The sequence below is a fragment of the Prionailurus bengalensis genome, chromosome A2 (assembly GCF_016509475.1).
Source record: "Prionailurus bengalensis isolate Pbe53 chromosome A2, Fcat_Pben_1.1_paternal_pri, whole genome shotgun sequence".
Taxonomy (NCBI): Eukaryota; Metazoa; Chordata; class Mammalia; order Carnivora; family Felidae; genus Prionailurus; species Prionailurus bengalensis.
In genome coordinates, this window is record NC_057348.1 from 55,305,300 (window position 1) to 55,323,155 (window position 17,856).

Below are 17,856 nucleotides of genomic sequence, written 5' to 3' on the forward strand. Positions count from 1 at the left end.
GTGGGTTCAAGCCCCGCGTCGGGCTCTGTGCTGACAGCTCGGAGCCTGGAGCCTGCTTCAGATTCTATGTCTCCCTCTCTCTCTGCCCCTCCCGTGCTCACAGTCTGTCTTTCTCGGTCTCTCAAAAAAATTTAAAAAATTAAAATAAAAACAAAAACTTGGGTCACCTGGGTGGCTCAGTCGGTTAAACATCCAACTCCCGCTAAAGTCATGAACTCATGGCTTCTGAGTTCGAGCCCCACATCGGGCTCACCACTGTCAGTGCAGAGGCTGCTTCAGATCCTCTGTCCCCCCCCCCCCGCCCTTCCCCCACTCATGCTTGCTCTCTCAAAAAAAAAAAAAAAAGATTCTCTCTCTCTCTGCTCCTCTCCCCCACTCCTGTATGTGCTCTCTTAAAGTAAAAGATAAAATTAAATTAAATTAAATTAAATTAAATTAAATTAAATTAAAAAATAAAATAAACAAGATTCTCTCTCTCTGCCCCTCAGCCCTGCTCATGTGCCTTTTCTCTCTCTCCTAGAAGAAATGATAATTATGTGGCCCAATAGAATGGCTAATGTAAAGTGACAAACATGTTGCAGTATAAATGTATCAAATCAAAATGTTTTAACACCTTAAAACTTATAGAATGTTGTGGGGCACCTGGGTGGCTCAGCTGGTTAAGTCCGATTTCGGCTCAGGTCATGATCTCACGGTTTGTGCGTTCAAGCCCCGTGTCTGGCTCTGTGCTGACAGCTCAGAGCCTGGAGCCTGTTTAGGATTCTATGTCTCCCTCCCTTCCTCTGCCCCTCCCTAGCTCATGCTCTGTGTCTCTCTCTCTCTAAAAACAAATAAACATTCAAAAAAAAAAAAAAACCTTACAGAATGTTGTATGTCACATATATCTCAACTTTTTAAAAATGTGTCACTTTTATAATCAGGACAAACAGTGAATACCATTTTCTCACTGCCTGGGCCCCTCCAGGGAAGGGGTGATGAGGGGTCACAGGTCTGCTGGAGTTTACAACCTGGAGGGGTGGGGGGGGGGGGAGGGGACGGGGTGAGGGAGAAAGCCCTCTGGGAATTCTTATGGCAAGCCCAGAGAGGAATCCCCTCCGGCTAAGGTTACCACAGACACCCCAAGGGTGGATCGGATTTTCAGCTGAGGCAGGTTAAGGGCGGGTGGCTCCTGGGGATCTGTCCAGGGAGCTGAAATTAGAACATGTACTAGGGTGCTTGGGACTGACTGTTAGGACTGTTGACTTCAAACCTCCACTGTGACGACAAAGGGGTCATCACAGGAAAGGCTGCCTGTCTTTCCAATCCTCTTGGGGGCATTTATTGCTCCATTTTACAGGTGGGGAAGCTGAGGCTCTGAGGAGTTCAGGGACTCCCCTCCCGAGGTCACACAGCTGGCAAAGGACCGAGACAGGATTTGGATCCAGGACTATCTGACTCTCCAGCTCCACGGACTTTCCACCAGATGGGTGGTGCCTGTCAGGAATGATTTTTTTTGGCCGGCTCCTTAACTCAGTCTGCTGAACAACTGAAAATCCTCCCTACCTCAATCATCTCCCAGCCGTGCACACCCTGTGAGGGGCTAGTGAGTAGTGATTATCACCCGTCCTCAGATGGGAACCTGGAGGCGTCAGGGAGGAGAGCCACACACCTTCGTGCCCGGTGGGGCTCCAGCTTCAGAGATGACAGTTTCTGTTCCCTGACAACACCCTCCCTCCAGATCCTGCTGCCTGCCATGTCAGATGGCCAACGAGCCCTTCCAGAAAGAGAAAACTTAGAGGGCAGCGTGGAGGAGGCGTCACACAGACCTGAGAGCAAACCCGCTTCTCAGCCTCCACTGGCTCTCCTGTGAAATGGGTTCCCACCAAGTGTGGATGGATCAGCAAACCTTGGAGGAGAGGAACGGTGACCCTTTGTTGCCTATAAAGCCACCAGACCAGATGGGGGCTGGGCCCCTTGCACAAGACTCTTTATCTGGAAGCAGAACTCAAACTCCAGCTTTGTAGCCACAGGCATCTGGCTTCCAGGCTGCCCCGGGGCTACTCATTAACCAGTGCAAGGCCTTGGGAAGGGACCAGACTGGGAGTCGGCTTCAAGCCCAGTGGGGAGGGGAGAGCAGTGCTGGATGGTGTGGATACCGGGGTCAAAAACCTGGGGTTCAAATCCTTCCTAGCTGTGTGACCTTGGTGGGGGAGAGTCAATTCACCTCTCTGCACCTCAGTTTCTGCATCTGTACAATGGAGCTAATTATCAACTCACGAGGGTTACTTTGAAGACTGCAGGAGTCTATAAAGTGCGTAGCAGTACCTGATACAGAGTAAATGTTCAGCAAATGTATCTGTCATTTTTACAAAAAGAACAACAACATCCACATCCTAAGACCGTTGTAGGATAAAATGAGCTCCTATGCATTAAACCTCTCAATGCCATATCGAGCATGCTGTTAAAGAGTTCAATAAATGTTCACGATAATTCTTAATTGACGTTTGTGACAAATATGGCAATGACTCTGGAGGCTGCCATGGATGGGAACGTTTCCATTCCCACTCAGCAGCTGGCCAGGGAGGTGTCCTGAGCCCCCAGAGATACACCTGCCTGATTTTCCATGTCTGATGTCACAGCATAAAGAACAAGTCTCCAGAAGGTGAGGTGGCCTAGAGGGGGGTGGGGAGTGGATTACAGGAATGGAATAAGGTCTACCATGGGCAGCGGTGGGCCAGGGTCCTCAGGATCTTTCTCCTAGTCCTGGCTTCCTAGGGGGCCCCAAATCTACCAAACTCCAACTCGGGACCAGTGGGAGCTTGGCCAGGGCACTACCTTCCTCCCCTCCCCCCCTTCCACCCCCAAGAGAAATTTCTGCCCAAGAAGCCAGGGTGTTCAAATTCCAGAGCAGAGTCTACCAATGGGCCATGAAATCAACTTAAAGGGTCAGGACTATCATTTTTATAAAAGAGAACGGAATACAACAGAGCCCTAAAGAGGGTGAGGATGTGAGTTATCCATGAGGCTGGTTTCACTTTCATCTGTGTGTGTACATGGGAGCTCAGTGGCATCCTGCTGTAAATCTATTTCTTACTGAACGCCATAATGAAAAAGCTTTGAAAGCCCCAATAGTAAGGATGTTTTAAACCAAGGTAAAGAAGTCATCTGCAGGAAAGTCAGGTTCCTGCCCCATTAAACCCCTTTTAAAAACACTGTGATCCTGAACTGGGGGTGGGGGGAGGCGGGGGGGGGGGGGGCGCAGCTTCTGTAAATATGAGACAGTCAGCAAAATGTCATTAAGGTCTGTAGATTAGATAACAGAATTGTGTCAATGTTAAATGTCCTGGGGTTGATAATTGCATGTGCTTATATAAGAGAATGAGTGGCCTTGCTCTTACGAAATACATATGAAGCATTAGGGGTAAAGGGGCATCATGCCTGCAATTTATTTCCTAATGAGTCAGCAAAAAAAAAAAAAGAATATTAACGTGACTATTTTTATAGCATATATATAGAGATGAAGCAAACATAGCAAATGTTAACAATGGGAAAATCTAAGTGAAAGGTATACAGGAGGTCACCGTATTATCCTTGCAACTTTTCTGAGGGTTTCCAATTTTATAAAAATAAAAAGTTTAATGAAGAGACAGTCGGGATACCAGCCCCAAGTCCTGGAGCATCCTAGCTGTGCTGGGAGCCAAGCATCTCACCCTTTTACATGTGCCCGACCCCAATCCTCAGAATTCCCCATTACCACTCGCTGGCAGAGCCAGGAATGGGGTCCAGGCCAGACTCCAAAATCAGTGCTCAGCATTTGTAGGGCTACCTCCCTGGCACAGTAGGCATGCAGGCGGCCAACCTGGGCCATAAACCCACAGCCCGGAGGTGACGCGTGGACGAGGTCCTGGAGCCCTAGGGGTTCTGTTTCCTTCTCCTAGAGCCCGGAGAAGACACTGAGATCCTGAGTGCCCCATGTCGGTGAGACACCAATGCCATGAGAAGGTCAAAGGCCACTTACGTTTTGGAGGCTCCTCGGAAAGGGCTGTTGTTCTGGACCTATTACGAGAGGAAGCAAAGAAGGAAAGAAGAGAAGATCTGGTCAGGTTGTGGCTTACACGAGACCCAGAGCCTTCTTCCATGTGTGACCAACTCATACATGCTGGGAGGGGCCAGATCAACACCCAGTGGGGCCAGGGCTGGGAAAATCAGGGGCTCAGACACTCATGCATACACGCACATGCTCGCTCTCTCTTTCTCTCTTTCTCTCTCTCTCTCTCTCTCTCTCTCTCTCTCACACACACACACACACACACACACACACACACACACCTCCTGGATGCAGGGCCCTTCAAACTGTCAGCAGCAAGAGCCACTGGGGCCCTGTCCCTACCCAGCAGCCTACATCCCTGGGAGCCCCGGGCCTAGCCATGGGCCCAGCTCTGTGAATGGCTGTTCCCTGTGAGCACAGAGACGTGATAAGGCAAGACAGAGGGGCTGAGGAGGCCCTGGGGGCCCCAGATTCTTGGGAGAATAGGGTAACTCAGGTAACTCATCGACTGGCTAGAGCCTCTGAGAATCATGGTGCCAAGGAAATCTGAACTTTGCTGAGCCAAACAGTCCCCAAATGTGATTGACTGACCCCAGAAGGCTTTTTTTTTTTTTTTTTTTTTTAATAGAACACCTCCTGTTCTTTGGAACTCAGCTTAGGGAAAAATGCAAATGGGGGAGGATCACCTCTCCCTCTCACTCTACCAGCAGAGCAGTGCTGGAAAGCTCCCTGGTTTCCTAGAATATAAAAATGCAGAAAACCAGGAAATGGCTTCTTATCAACTAAGATCTCACATTTCAGTGAACATGTAAATGAAGGGTAGAGAAGGAAAGGGGGGATGGTGGGAGGGCAGAAGAGGCCGCAGGGTGGGCAAGTCTTTCCTCACCATGCCTCAGGCCCTGCCCTTGGAGCCCCTTCCTGACAGAAACATGGCCCCAGCAGTCTACGGAGTTCCCGGTCCCCCAAATTACACAACTTCATTGCTACGTCAGGGCCCCCATGGGCTCACGTGGGTGCCCACTGTGTTCAAGGCCCTGTGGGGTAAGAATATTCAGTCAATAATTTATTAAGGGGTCCCTGGCTGCCTCAGTCGGTAGAGCATGTAACTCTTGATCTCTGGGTTGTAAGTTCGAGCCCCATGTTGTGTATAGAGATTACTTAAAAAGAAAATATATTTTTAAAGATCATGGAGCACCTACTATGGGCCAGGCACTGCTTTAGGCACTGGGAACACAGCAATGAGCAAGACAGCTGAGGTCCCCGCTGTCATGGAGCCCAGAACCCCATGGAAAGGGCCAACATGCGACACAATGCCTCGGAGGCATCCCATGGCATCGCGAAGGCTGGGTTAGATTAGTGATGCCTACCACAGGTGTAGGTGCTGTGGCGCATGTAACCTGCCATCCTGACAGCAAGGGAAGAGGGAAAGGGGGAAAGATGAAGAAGCATGTTTAACGCACAGTTATAAGCATAATGTTAAGGGAACCAGAAGAAGGAGTATAATTCTATCTGGTGTGAGACCATTGCAGTTGCGTGAGGGCAGCCCAGCTCAGGAGGAGGAGGAAAAGAGTGGCACTAAGTTCCTGTGGGGACAGCCTCCTGGCACCCATGACCCTTCTTCTTGGGACAGCCTCACATCTCTTCCACCTGGAGACCCATGCACACCCACTCTCAGCCCATAGGGCTCTGGGTGGGCATGTGAGCCAGGCCTAGCCAACCAGAGAGGCCGTGACAACTGGCTCAAGGATAAGGGCTTGACCAAGCGTGGACAATGAGAGTGATGACAGGGGCTTGTGCTAAAAATATCGTGAAAAAAGAAGGCTCTTTCGGGGCCCCTGGGTGGCTCATTCAGTTGAGTGTCTGACTCTTGATTTCAGCTCAGGTCATGATCCCAGGGTTGAGGGATCAAGCCCAGCATCAGACTCCATGCTGAGTATAGAGCCTGCTTAAGATTCTCTCTCTTCCTCTGCCCCTTTCCCCTCCTCCCACACTCTCTTAAAAAAAGAGGGGGTGGAAAAAGGCTCTTTCTAGGCTGAGACGGCTATGCTGGGACAGGAGGTATCCTATGCAGTTGAGGGTAGCCCAAGGAGAATGAAGCCAACACAGAGGCCTAGGAATGGAGAGAAAGAAACGGAGGTCCAAAGACCTGGATCCCGCCATGCCTGAAGTATGACCCGGGGCTTTTCAATTAAGAGTCAGTAAATGTTCTTTCTCTTTTACATTCTTTCTTCTTCCTCTTCTTTTCTTCTTCTTTACATTCTTCTTCTTCTCCTCCTCCTCCTCCTCCTCCTCCTCCTCCACATTCTTTCTTCTTTACATTCTTCTTCCTCTTCTTTTCTTCTTCTTTATATTCTTTCTTCTTCTTCTTTACATTCTTTCTTTCTTCTTCTTCTTCTCCTCCTCCTCCTCCTCCTCCTCCTCCTCCTCTTCCTTCTTCTTCAAGTTAGTTTCAAGTGATTTCTGCAACTTGTAACTCTAAGAATCCCGGCCTACGCCCTGTCTCAGATGTGCTGTATAACTTTGTGCATGCCCCTTTATCTGACATTCAGGTCATCAGAAAAGTGGGGCACAGATGAAATGAATCTGAAGTCCCCCTGCAACCCTGGTACTCTGGCCACCAAGAATGTGCAGCAAAGGGTAGGACTGACCCTCCCTGACTCCTGGGCATTTGGCCTGAGAAGGAGAAATCAGCCGTTCTCAGAGTTAAGCCTTGAGGGCTTTGTTAAATCAGAGTGCTGGGCCCCACCCCCAGGGTCTGAGTCAGCAGGTCTGGGGTGAGGCTCAAGATTCTACCTTCTAACAAATTCCCAGGTGATGACGTGACTGTGCATCCTGTGACCACATTGTGAGGACCCAAACTCCAAATCTGTTCTCTTCCCAATCGCCTGGGGCAGGTGCCGGGTGCAAAAATAAAGCCCCAGCCACGCAGAAGATCTCAGCAACCTCAGCCCTCCATCAGATCCCCAGTTGCAAGGATGAACCAGTATTTAAACAATGACGCACCAGGTCCCAGCTCACAGCCCTTCCAGTGCCTACGCTTCCCGCCAGCCCTCCACCCTGGGATTCATCTAAATAATGAGGCTGTAAGACTGACAAGGAGCCTTCTTGGGTTCCAGCAGGCCCCACACTGGTCTTCCAGGAGCTGGGAGCATCCCCGGACGGCTCGTCACACCAGGCAGCAAGACCCACTTCAGACCTGATCCTGACACACTGCCTCAGGCCGCCCTGCTGTCAGCGCTGCTTGGCTGGCCCTGGGCTCTCCCTGATTTACATCCGACTTGGCTGCCTTGAAAAGCCTCCTGTGGCTTTTGGACCGTGGACACCGTTCAGTAGAAAACGGCTTCCCCATCAGCATCCTTTCCAAGGTGGCTCTGGCCCAGAGGGCCTGGCCTGGCTCAGCGGCCTCCCAGCTGTGTGACCTTGGGGGCAAGTTACCTGCGGTTTCTGGGGCTTTGACTTTTCACAAGCAAAATGGAAATCATCGTATCTCTTGTGATGGTTAGGGAGACGATGCTCACAAGGCGCACAGGGTCTGGTTGAGGAAGTAGGGCGGGCACCCAAGAGCTATGATTTACCTCCTTTATTCAAAGCATGGTCTGCAGACCAGCAGCAAGATCACCGCCAGAAGTTGGTTAGAAATGCACAACTCAGGCCCTCAACTTAGTCCTCCTGCATGGGAAGGGGCATCTTAAGCTCTCAGGTGACGTCTACAGCTTTGAGAAGCACTGCTGTGCGTTTACCATTATTATGGCTGTTGCCATATCCCAGGACAGGGCCAAGATGTAGCAACAACCCGCAGGCGGGTCAGAGGGAAGGAAGAGATGGAGGGGGAAGAAAACTTCTCCCGCGCCTCTCGGCCTCCCCACTAACGACGAGCCCCTCCACGGCTCGGGTGGGTGGGGGACCGCTGCATCCTGCGATGGGCCTTAAAGAATAGGTACCGATCACCCACTTACTTCACTCACAGGCTCGGGCAAGCTAACGTGATCCACTGAAAACATTCCAGGTCTCAGACCGAGGGCTTCCGGCGGCCGATTAGGGCTGCCCTCGGATCCTCTCTGCAGAAGGCTGACTCTTTTGCATTCAAGGAGGCAGACGGCCGTCTGCCGGGAGCCCGCAGCCCGGAACTCCCGGCAGAGGCTGACAACAGCGGGGCTGCCTGGGAAGGTGCGTGACTCCGCCCGACGTAGGGGTGTGCCGCGGGCTCTTCGCGGAGCAGGGTGGGGGCTGCCTGGATCTCCCCAGCTCCGGCCTCGAGCTGCCCCCGTGGAAACATGAAGGTCTGCGCTGGAGGGCTGTAAACACGAAGCCGGCCTTCGTGAATCTCTCTCGCGCGCGTGCGCGCCGCGCTGCCAGCCCCATTGGATGAACACAGCGGAATGCTTCCACCTGCCCGGGGTCCCCTGGCAGCGCATTTCCATGCCTCCAGGGCCAGGCCAGACCCAAGGAAGCAGCTAGGGGGTCAGGGACGTGTTGAGGGGGTGGCCAGGTGGGACGGCAGTGTGTTCAGAGACACTAGACAACGGCCAGATGCAGCCGCAAAATAAATAAACCCTATGCTGAAAACTACTGGCTCGATTATACAACTCTGTGTGGACAACACGAAACGTGCCTGTGGTCCAGAGCTGGCCCCGGGAGACCATTTTGCAGCCACTGGTACTGTTTTTTCAGGCCTGGGGCTTGATCTGGCAACCAAAGTCTGGTGCCCCACACCGCGGCGATCATTCATTAAACCATTTTATAGTCAGCTCCATGAGGGAGGATATGGCCATGCTCTGGTCTGAATGGCTCACCTGCCACATCCCCAGGGCCCAGAACCAATAAATATGGATGGTGATGGGTGAATATAATTTTCAAGCCCGGACCCACTCAGTTGTTTAAACTATAGGCTCTCATCTCAGAATAGATGAAATCAGCCTTCAGTTGTGTGCTGAGCACCTACTGTGTGCCAGGCCCTCTGCTGGATGCGGGAACATCTATCCCTCCCTCCCCGGCTGTGCTCTCAGTCAGATGAATGGATAAAAGGCAGCACTGCAAAGATCTGAGCTCTGTCCTACAGAGGCTCCGAGCAAGGTTAGATTAGGTACACTTTGTCTCATCTGATCCTTTTTGAGTACTTACTATGTGTCAGGCACAGTTAAGGGGCTGAAGGAAAGCTTCATGAAGCAGGCAGCTTCAAGCTGGCCCTTGAAGAGGGGGAATAATAAGAGAAGGGAGAGGGGCACCTGGCTGGCTCTCAGTCTGTAGAGCATGTGACTCTTGAACTCAGGGTCTTGAGTTCAAGCCCTATGTTGGGCATGGAGCCTACTTTGAAAAAAAAGAAGGGAGGAAGGGCCTTGTGGGCTGAGGCATGGCAGAGCCAAGAGAGCCCCAGGCTCATTTTAGGAGCAGAAAACAGCCAAATCACGAGGAGAGGGGAAAAGTGGTAGCAGATGAGGGTAAACACTGGCCAGGAGCCAGATTCTGCAGGGCCTTGAATGCCAGGCTAAGGCATGTGGACCTGATTTCATACAGCACTAGGGAGCCACTGAAGGCTTTTGACAAGGAGAGTGGCATGCCCCCACAGACCGGTGCCTAGGAGGAATAGAGGCTGGCTAGAAGCCTGTTGTCTCAAGCCGTAGGGATATCCACCCAGAGAAGAGATACCAAGTGCCATCTGGTGAGAGCACGAATGTCCTTGAAATCATGGCCTGTGTCTTCCCTGAGGCCTAACTCAGCAGCCATCATCTCCAGGTGCCAACTGGCTATGGGGCAAGAGGGCAGAGCCCTCATGACCACCACCTTCCGGTGCCCTTCACCCACTAAGCATGACTCTGCTGAAATACACTTCACCCCTCCACCCCCCCCCCCCCCCCACCAGGCAACAGGCAACCTGGCCTGGGTTAGAGACTTTCTGCCAGAAAGGGGATGGTGGAACATGGCAGTGATTGGCTTAGCACTTTTATTGTGTGCAAAGAGCCGAAAAGCCGTGGGAGGGCCAGGACTCTCAGAAGTCCCCCCAGCCTCCCAGCCTCCATTTAATGGGGAGGCTAAAGCTCCAAGGGACTAGGAAGGACCCAAGTGAGCAAATCTAGAGCTCAGCCCCGGCCCTCTAGCCCCCTTGCAATTGCCTTGATTCTATTCCACAGAGCTGCCCACAGGAGCCAGGAGGTCCTGCTTTCCAGGAACCCCCATTCCGGATTCTGCTGATGTCTCTTGAGCAACCAAGTGCTAAGGAATCTTTTGGATCAGTATGGCTTCGTCCTCTCACCCCCTTTCCTATTAGCTGTGATAAAATCAGAATCTGAATTATGAATGTGGCCATCAAAAGTCTGAAACAAAGGTAAAAACCCTGCCCTTAAATTTACCTGTTTAATGTAATCACTGAATTGAGCCTGAGTCTGGGGGAAGAACTCGTTTGGGAACAATGGCCCTTTTGATAGCTGATCAGCCTCATTCAGACCTCACTCTCCAGATCCAGAAAGTGGATGGGCGGGGAGGCTTAACTCAAAGATCTCAAAGTCCCCACACTTTTCCCCCTGCCAATGGACCACTCTCCCTCAGACCTTCCATGCTTTTCCCTGCCTGGACCTGGACTTTTGCCTGCCCTTGGCATGAGCCTCTGGAACTGTTCATTAACCTCTTCCTGATACAGATCTTCTCCCCTCCTGTGAGACTGAGCCACTTGAGCACAGGGGCTGTTTTATTTACTTATCCTTGCCCTCCTGGCCTTGGCACTCAGCCTGATACGCAGTAGGTGCTCAGTAAAGCTCTGCAGTGGCGCCAGTGGAGTAAGGGGGGGCTCTGTCTCATTCTAATTCCCTTTCCTATATCCCAGCTGTGTGAGCTGCAGCACAAGTTACTGTCCTGAGACCGGGTGAACTCATCCAGAAGATGGGATGGAGGGAAGAACCCCCAAGTCAGGCACAGGGCTTAAATGCAGGAAGGGAGACAAGGCATCTTGGGTGCTCAGTAAGTATCAATCCTTCCCACCTCAGCCTGCTGAATGGCCTCGGCCTGCTTCTTTAAGTTCAAAGTCACCGGATGGGAGCTTTTCATTCACTGAGCTGGCAGCCCTTGCGGTGACTAAGACAGGCCAGACTAGGTCAGTGATTCCCAAATGCAGACTAGCTATTCAGGGTAGCCTGGCAGGTCTGTACGTTCTGACAAATGGCGGTCCCACAATGGTCCGTTGTTTGAAGAGTGAGTGGCAGAACCAAGAACAGCACGATGCCATTTTCGATAACAACACCACAGAATGAGAGCCAGCTTGCTGGACACGTCCTAAATAGCCCCAGATCAAAGAGGACCTCAAAACCTAAGAGAAAACTGACCTAGAAAGTAATAAAAAGGAATATATATGTCCACGTAAATATCCAAGGGATTCAGTTAAAGCTGTATGCAGAGGAAAATGTGTAATCTTACCATTATCAGAGAAAGAAACAAATAAACAGAGTGAAGATTACAGTGCACTTTTTTTTTTCTTTTTAAATTATCTTTAAGAATCACTTTTAGTAGGTGCGCCTGGGTGGCTCAATCAGTTAAGCCTCCGACTTCGGCTCAGGTCATGATCTCGCGGTTCACGGGTTTGAGCCCTGCGTCGGGCTCTGTGCTGACAGCTCAGAGCCTGGAGACTGCCTCAGATTCTGTGTCTCCCTCTCTCTGCACCCCACCCCCGCCTGCTCATGCTCTGTCTCCCTCTCTCTCTCAAAAATGAATAAATGTTAGGGGAGCCTGGGTGGCTCAGTCGGTTAAGCGTCCCACTTCGTTTGGCTCAGGTCATGATCTCACGGTTCATGAGTTCGAGCCCGGCGTCAGGCTCTGTGCTGACAGCTCAGAGCCTGGAGCCTGCTTCGGATTCTGTGTCTCCCTCTCTCTCTGCCCCTCCCCCGCTCGCGCTCTCTTTCTCTCTCCTTCAAAAATAAATAAAAACATTAAAAAAAATTTTTTTTAATGAATAAATGTTAAAAAAATATTTTAAATCACTTTTAGTTGATAGTGTTTTGTACTGCCTGGGGTGTATTACTTCTGTAACTAAAAGAATCCTTTGACAGTTTCTCATAAAAGTTAACATATATCCACCCTACAACCCAGTCTCACTCCTAGAGCTATGGAAAAGATAAGCCCACTAGAAGACTTGTACAGGAATGCTCATAGCAGCTTTATTTGTAATCATCCCAAACTGGAAACACCCAAATGTCCATCAACCAGACCCTGTGCGCCTTGTGAGCATCGTCTCCCTAACCATCACAAGAGATACGATGATTTCCATTTTGCTTGTGAAAAGTCAAAGCCCCAGAAACCGCAGGTAACTTGCCCCCAAGGTCACAGTGGAATACTACTCAGCAATAAAAGGAAGCACCTTCTGATACACTCAACAGCATGGATGGATCTCAAAAACATCAAGCAGAAAGAAGCCAGACACAAAAGCATATAGACGACACAAGTCCATTGATACAAAGTTCTAGGCTTGGCAAGACTAATTTGTGGTGACAAAAATCCGAAACTAGTCGCCTCTGGGAGGGGAAGGGCACAGGACGACTAACTTTCTAGGGGAGCTGGGAATAGTCTATTACCTTGATCTGGGTGGTTAGTTACACAGGAATATAAATTTGTCGAAACGCATCCAACTGTAACAGTCTTTGCATTTCACTGCATGTAAATTATATCTTAATTCAAAAAGATTTTTTTTTTAAATCACATGGAAATATTTAAAATACAGATTCCCCATGGGGATTAATTCAGTGTGTCCATGCTGGGCCTGGGAATCTGAATTTATAAAAAGTAACTCAGGTCATTCTCCACCTAATTAGACTCAATGCTGCCTGACCCCTACCCCCCTATACTTCCCTTCCCTTTTATTGTTTTGGGTGATTTTTCTTGGGTATATTGGTTTTTATAAGGGAGTTCGCAGATTTGCAGAGCTTTAGAAACAGGACAGCAATTTCCATTCTTTCTCCCCTCTCTTGGACACCCCAAACCCCTGCCCCTCAGCTCAGGTTTCCAAACAAAGCCTCTGACCAGGTGAGGTGGGAAGAGAAACCCCAACGCCCTGTCCAGGGGGCAGACATTACTCACCCTAAAGACTCCTGGGCTTCATGCTTCCAGGGAGGTCAAAGCCAGTAAGTTAATGGCCTGTGTACCTATTAAACTGTATGTCCAGGCCTTCACCCTGTGTTTACAAAAAGAGCTCAGGGCAAGAGTCACTGGCACAGAAAACGCTTTGTGCCCTGACCAGCAGGGGCCCAGCTGGCCATCTTCGGTTTCCTGGACCCCAGCCTAGTTCCTCACCTACCGTCAGGGGTCTTCTGGGCTCCCGGGTTGAACTGGCTTCTCCACTGCTGCCCCCAAAGCCAGTCTGATGCTATTTCTCTCCCTGCTGCTGCCCTCAGAATAAAGCTCAAGCCCATTTACCCAGTGCCCACTCCCCTCTACCACCTGGCTCCTGCTCTCTCCAGCAGGGACCCTGCAAGGCTTATCATGATGGCTATTTCATGCCGCTGTGCCTTTGCACCTGCTATACCCCCTGCCCAGAATGCCAGCCCATACTGTTCTTGCACTCACAGAAAATGCCAGCCCTGATACCACCCCCTCCAAGAAGATGAAGTCTTCACAGCATGCCACGGATGGCGTGGTCACTGTCCTCTCTCCCTCTGGGCTACGAGAACCTTAAAAGCCAATATTCTACCCCAGATCCAGTGCCCAGCCAGAACTGACCTCAGCTAGGTTACTTAAACAACTAGATGAGGCACATTAAAAAAGCTCTCTTTGGGGTGCCTGGGTGGTTCAGTTGGTTAAGCATCTGACTCTTGATTTTGGCTCAGGTCATGGTCTCATGGTTTGTGATCGAGCCCCACATTGGGCTCTGTGCTGGCGGGCTCTGGGCTGGCATCACGGAGGCTACTTGGGATTGCCTCTCTCTCCCTCTGCTCCCCCCCCACCCCCCCCCTCAAAACAAACAAGCAAACAAACAAAAGAGCTCTCTTTTACACTTGAAGGCCACCCTGGGCATGTCCACATCCACAGCTCCTCCCCAGAACCCATAAATTCAAACAAACACTTGGACCAAGATAAGGTGGCCAACACAGAGGAGTGAGATATAGCCCCAAAGAATCTGACTCTTGCTTATGACCTTCTGCCGAAGAGAGTGACCAGCCTGCACCTGCGGGGGTCACCCTGGGGTTCTGAGGTCAGCCCCGTTCCCGCCCAGATCCCCACCCTGCTGTGGTGAAGCTGCACTCTGGTGCTCCCTGTATTTGTCAACTCTTTCCTATATACAGGAATGTGTCCAATGTAATTTTTTTTAATGTTTATTTTTAAGAGAGAGAGGGACAGAGAGACAGCCGCACCAGCAAGGGAGGGGCAGAGAGAGAGGGAGACACAGAATCTGAAGCAGCTCCCGGCTCTGAGCTGTCAGCACAGAGCCTGACGCGGGGCTCAAACCTCCGAACCGTGAGATCATGACCTGAGCCGAAGTCAGACGCTCAGCCGACTGAACATCCAGGTGCCACTACAGGAATGTGTTCAATGACTCACAGGGGTCTTATTATTTCAGGAACTTTGGAAACACTTTCAGAGTACAGCTCCCAAGTCCTCTGACAGATGGACAGGCAGACAAGTTGGGAATTAGAAAACACCATCACCAGAACCCAAACTGCCTCCTGGGGACTGACCCTTGTGTAGGAAGAGTGGCACAAAAAAGGGAGAGTGTATAACTAGGGACAGAATTGAGGTGCCAGTGGGCCCCAGGCACCCACCCTCCAACCCTGAGGACTGAGGCATCTGTGACTCTCCTTTTCCCCAGGTCCCAGCCAGGGTCCAAGTTCAACACTTCAGCACAGCAGTGACTAAAGCTCCACAGGGCCAAAAGTCACGGCTGGCCAAGGGAAGACGCCCAAAGCCCACTCTCGTCACTATCCAATCAAGGCAAAGTCCTCTAGGCAGCTCTCAGTTTGCTGATCTCTAAAATGGGCACTTCCCACTCTGGCCTCCCGACTCTGCAAAGCAGATGTGACCCAATCACTGCAGGACAAGTGGAAAGAAGGGAGATGAATGGGGCAGAGGAGGCTGACTGCAGCTGTATCATGGGCCAGCACAAGGGTATCCCTGAAGGACAAAAGCTCAAGAGTGCACCTTGGCCCTGCCACATACCACAGTGACCTGAGACCTCGTGATACCCTCTAATCGGCAGCTACGAAGCCGAGCCCGGCTTTACAGCTTACCGCAGGCTTATTCACTCTCATCTCCCTCAATCCCCTCAAGGACGCAGCGAAGCCGGCATTGGCGTCCTTGCTGCCCAGACAGCCAAGCTGAGGTTCAAAGAGGCCAAGAGTATCTCCCAAGGTCACCTACTGACTAAGACACAGTAACTGAGGCACGGTCACTGAACTCAGCTCCCTGGGGACATGCTTCTGCCTCTCAGTCCCAGTTTACCTCATAACCAGTCGACTCCACCCATTTTACAGATGTGGAAACTGAGGCCAAGAAAAGGTTGCACAAGGTCAACCGGGGGCCGAGCCAGGCTCGAGCCCAGGCCATTCTGCCAAGCCCGCTCGGTGCTGGGTTCTCAGCCGGTGCCCTCGGGCATCCCTCTAATCCCCCTCAACACCATCCTGATTAAACTCCTTCCCCCACTCCCACCCCCGTACCTGCTCATGCCCACCCCACACTCTTCAGGATGACTCCCTGGTCGAGAGGGAGGCAGGCGGTTGCTAAGCACTCACCCGCTCTTTCTCACAAAAATAAACTCCTTCTGGCTGGGAGACTCTGGATGAGATCCCCTCCCTTCTAGCCAAGAAAAAAATTAAAAAGAAAATTTAAAACGACTTCTCCATGACATTTATTTGAACGCCAGCAGTGCCAAAGCGTGGGCCAATTTACCGAAGTCCAAATGGAGCCAGCCACGCGCCACTAACCCTCAGCCCAAAGACCCTCCGTTCAAGTGTCTGGGCAGTTACTGAGCTGATTTATTTCTCCAGGCTAGAAATGGGGGTTCGGGCTGCCTCCCAAGCCTTTGGGGCTGGTCCTAGGGGACACCAGGATCTGGCAGAGGCTAGGCAGTGACCAAAATAGCCAGGCCGGTGGCCCTGCCCAGCACACACCTCCCTCTGAAGGCCGGGGAGGGTGGCCCACAGGTCCCCCCCTCCAGTTTAGGCTGAAGCTTTGAGGCTGTCAGAGGAGGTCCCCAAGATTCTCTATCTGGCTTCCCTGGTGGGAGGGGGACGAGAGTCTCTTGCTCGAAAGAGGAACCCTCAGAAGGAAGCAGAAAAGGCTAGAGGAGGATGTGTCCTGCTGTCCCTGCCTGCTGCCCATTTGGCCCCCAGCTGTCCCTCGGGGCCTCCGTCCTGCCACGCAAGACGACTGGACATTGGCACTGCCACCTGCACGCCACACACGGGCAGCACCCTTGGAGCCGTGCCCCCCTATCACCTCTCCCCACTCGGTGCCTGCCCTGGAGAATCAGCTCTGGCTGTTCCGTCCTCCAGGCACGGGGGACACTCCCTCAGGTACTGCCGAGAGGACACACAAGTGCCCGCAAGCAGGGGCCCGGAGACACAGCCACACTCTGGGACACACACGTGCACAGCCAGGTACTCCGAGACACAGTCACATACACACAGGTCCACACCAGACACACACCGGGACACACAAGTGCACACATCCAAAGACACACTGACACAGCCACACTCAGGTATCAGACACACCACAACACACAGAGACGCACAACCCAAGACACAGAACAGCAGGCACACACGGAGACACACAAGTGCACACTGCTGGAGAAATGGAGCACCACCCACCCTCAGAAACACAGACACACACGGGGACATGGGGGCACAGACACCCAGTGAGACGGACACACACACACACACACACACACACACACACACACACACCTGCCGCCTGCACGAAAAGCCCAAGCCCTTTTCGCTGGCCAAACAATAACAGCCCCGCCAGCGGGTCCGAGCAGGCGACCCTCCGTCCCTCCCTCGGTGGCGAATGGGGCGCCGGAATCGGGGGCACCCGGCGGGGAGGTCGGGCCGGCTGGAGCGCAGGGATAGGGAGGGGGCTCCGCGCGCCCGGCTCCCTCTCCCTCGGGTACCTGGGGTGGCCGCGGGGCTGCGCTCGGCTGCGCTCGGCTCCACTGGCCGGGGGCTGCCCTCCTGCTCAGTCTCTGGCCCGCGGGCTCTGCGCTCCGCGCTCCTTCCCGGCTTGGCTCGGTCTCCGGGCTCGCGGTCCTCGGGGCTCGGTGCTGGCAAGCGAGCGGGGCTGCGGCCAGGGCCCGGAGCTCTGCGCTGGCGGCGGCGCGGAGGAAGCGGTAATTTATAAGCGGCTTCTTCCTGACCTCGCGTGTCTGTTGTCTGAGCAGGCAGCTCTCAGCATCACCCATCCTGCTGGGTGGAAAAATACCAGCTTGGCCGGGCCGGGGGCGGGGCCGGGGGCGGGGCCGGACGCCCAGCCCCGCCCCATATGCGGACGCACACATGCACACACACACACACACACACGCACACGCGCGCGCGCGCGCGCACCACACACGCACGCGCGCACGGGCTCGGACAAAGAGCCCGGGCTCGCCGAGCGCGCGCGCACACACCCTCATGCAGCGCGGCGAACGTTTGGCCCACCGCTTCCCCCGTTAGAGCGCACTTCTCAAGGAAACCCTTTCCTTGCAAAAGCTGGTGCCAAGTGGTACAGCCGGTCCTCAGCCTCCTGCTGCTTCCAGAAAAAGAGCTAGAGAGCCCCGGGCCCGACCCGCCCCCTCCCTTACCCACCGCCACCACTCGCCCATCCACCTGGCTCAAAAGAGGGACCTACCGCTCATTGAGTGGCCAGGTCCCAAACCACTC

The 17,856-nt window shown here is 52.6% G+C and overlaps 1 protein-coding gene across 4 annotated transcripts in view; it reads right to left on the reverse strand.

Moving 5' to 3' along the window:
* Positions 1 to 17,412, reverse strand: part of SLC6A6 (solute carrier family 6 member 6) — an 88,594-nt gene extending 71,182 nt beyond the window's left edge. Inside the window, exons 1-2 of one of the 4 annotated variants that reach the window (XM_043588219.1) lie at positions 17,109 to 17,412; positions 3,998 to 4,035 (exon numbers count right to left, since the gene is read on the reverse strand). The gene's annotated coding sequence lies outside the window, so the exon portion shown is untranslated. Of the gene's footprint in view, positions 1 to 3,997; positions 4,036 to 16,902; positions 16,928 to 17,108 lie in introns of those variants that run through there. The other 3 variants (XM_043588220.1, XM_043588222.1, XM_043588221.1) reach the window with 3 other exon arrangements.
* Positions 17,413 to 17,856: the final 444 nt, after the last annotated feature.